The 2,826-nt window shown below is 42.7% G+C and overlaps 1 non-coding gene across 1 annotated transcript; it reads right to left on the bottom strand.

Moving 5' to 3' along the window:
• Positions 1-1,661: 1,661 nt before the first annotated feature.
• Positions 1,662-1,734, bottom strand: trnav-aac (transfer RNA valine (anticodon AAC)). Its single transcript has one exon. It is a non-coding gene; the product is annotated as a tRNA-Val (tRNA).
• Between the last annotated feature and the right edge of the window lie 1,092 nt (positions 1,735-2,826).

Consider the following 2,826-nt stretch of genomic DNA (forward strand, 5'->3'; position numbering starts at 1 on the left):
GGCAGGATCTTAAGCAGTGGATCCGGTATCCGGCAGGATCCTAAAAATCAGGATCCGGTGCATCTCTACTAACAACAAGTAAAAAAATATCACCAAGTGAAAATATCTTGCCGCATGGACAAATGTTCGAAAACAAGTATAAATAGTCTCATTTCTAGTTCTAAATTCGAGTTGAAAAGACAAGTTATTGGGTGATTTTTACTTCAAACAAGATTGACTAGATGTTTTTACTTGAAACTAGAAAAATAGGCTTGCTAAGATTTCATTTTTTGCAGTGTAGGGGTAGATATTAGAAATGGGATTCGGCCTTAGACATTCCCACCAGCCTGTGTTGGACAGACACCTTCCCTTTTTTGCTTTGTTTTTTGGAAATAATATGTTGTGCCAGCACAGTGAAGAGACAGGAAAGAAGAAGGGGAGAGAGAGAAAGAGAGGTGGGGAAGGGTTGGGAAATGACTCTGGTCAGATTCCCGCATGGACAATGCTGGCCGCCTATGCTCAGGTAGCCCAGAAAAACAGGTAAAGTAAACCAAGAGGTAAACCTGCTAAGATCCTGGAGTCCTCCCATTCTCAACTAACTAGTGACGACAGTGTGTGTGCTAGTAGGTTTACACCTTTCTGTAGTTTACCTTTGACAGGTTTAGCAATCAACCCTATTCTTGCAATATCCAGAGATATTCTGTGAACTCTTGTGCACACCTTGCTATCAACCAATCACAAACTATTGCTTCAATGCACTATGCACACAACATTACATTACATTGCACTTAGCTGACGCTTTCATTTATTCAAAGCGACTTACAGTTGTTATCTTTCCAGGTATTGGTTACAGTCCCTGGAGCAATGTAGGGTTAGGTGCCTAGCTCAAGGGCACTTCAGCCATGGATGGAGATGTAGGGAGAGGTCAGGGGGGAGTAGAACCTGCAACCCCTAGATTGAAAGACCAACTCTCTAGGTTGACCAACCACTAGGCCACGGCTGCCCCCCACAACACTCAAACATGGCTTACAACAGAGCCAATCCAACAATCGAGCTAGATAATACTTCTTCTTTTCGTAGATTGGTAGCCAAGGAGGTCAACAGATCTAAAAGTTGATTTCAAACAGTCCAAAAAGCAAAGCGGTTTCTGATGGGCCGACAAACAGTCCCATATACTGTATGTCTAGAGTCGAGTAACGAAAAAGTGAAAGCTCCATGACAGAATACTGTAGACAAAATACTGAACAGAGTCTACAAGGCAGTCATGGGTAAGCGGTTAGGGCGTCAGACTAGTATCCCAAAGGTTGCTGGTTTGACTCCTGACCCGCCAGGTTGGTGGGGGGAGTAGTTCTCTCCCCCATCCTCCTCCATGACTGAGGTATCCTGAGCATGGTACCGTCCCGCTGCACCGCTCCCTTTGGGACGCCACTGAGGGCTGCCGTCTTGCACGGGTGAGGTATAAATGCAATTTTGTTGTGTGCAGTGATTACTTGTGTGCTGTGGAGTGCTGTGCCACAATGACAATGGGAGTTGGAGTTTCCCAAATGAGCTTTCACTTCACTTTCACAATTGCCTAATGATTACATGCAGGTTAATGGGATATCATGATTTGTAAGGATCCGTGGGTTCAGGATTGAACATTTCAGCTGCTGAAGAGTCAGAGACTCTGTAAAAACCTTCCATGTTCCTGCCCAGTTTCGAACTGAGGACCTTTCGCGTGTTAGGCGAACGTGATAACCACTACACTACAGGAACCTGAAAGCTCATGGCAGCTGGCACGATTTGTCAACATCGACACCCCCCCCCCTGTCAGATGGTTGCCTGGCACCATTCCAGTGTCACATTTCATCAGTGGTGCAGCCTGCGTAGAACGCGGGTATACACAGTATACCCGAACATTTCAGGGATTTCAGTATACCCACCTAAAATTGATTGATCCATTATTTAGAATAGCACAAATATATACAGTATACCCACGTCATAAAATGCTCAAATATACAGTATACCCACCACAAAAAATTAGACTACACCACTGCATTTCATCACCTTCACTCGCAGATGCAGGACATTAGTGTAGTAAACTAGTCCATTTTGTTGGTCTAGCAATAGGGGATAATCATATCATATAGGCCGTGAATCTGGCCTGGCTCTGTCCTCTAACTACGCTTTGTCTAGTACTGAATCTGTGTAGCGAGTCATTGGGAAAGGCTTCGCACAGTGACTATGGTGCTAGCCCAGTCTGTACATGTCATGTTATTGTCTGGTCTGCCATTGTCTGGTTTTACTAGCAAAACATCAGCAGTGAATCCTCAGCATCTTTTTTCGCACATCGCATTGCCTTTTTCTAACTGCATTACCATTTCACTAGAGTCATATTCCAAAAGTTAGAAAACCTTTATGTTATGGCTTGGTTAATGCTTATAGCAAATATTTGAATTGAGTTGCATTCATTTTAATCCATTTGTTATCAAAAGGTTCGACTGCAGGTCATCAAACATTTTCAAGTTATGGAAATTGTGTTCAAGTTTATCAACTTAAAAAATGATTCAACTGCTAACTTATTTGGGTTCACAGTACATTTTATAAATCATACTTTGGCACCTAAGTATTCATTAGAAGTACAGTACCATCTTCAATCCCTCCTACAAGTTGGAGGTGCAACTGATACAGTGTACAGTCTCATATTCCGACAAAGTGCAGTCACAGTCCAACACACTGCAACACACTGAAGGTTGGGTTATGAAAATATCCAAGACACTCTTCTTCTTGGTTAAAAAGCTTTTAATAAACTTAGCTATAGTGGAACTGGTTAAAATAGCCAACATGTTTTCTGCTTTTATACTGAAG

This window comes from Engraulis encrasicolus, chromosome 18 (genome assembly GCF_034702125.1).
Source record: "Engraulis encrasicolus isolate BLACKSEA-1 chromosome 18, IST_EnEncr_1.0, whole genome shotgun sequence".
NCBI lineage: Eukaryota > Metazoa > Chordata > Actinopteri > Clupeiformes > Engraulidae > Engraulis > Engraulis encrasicolus.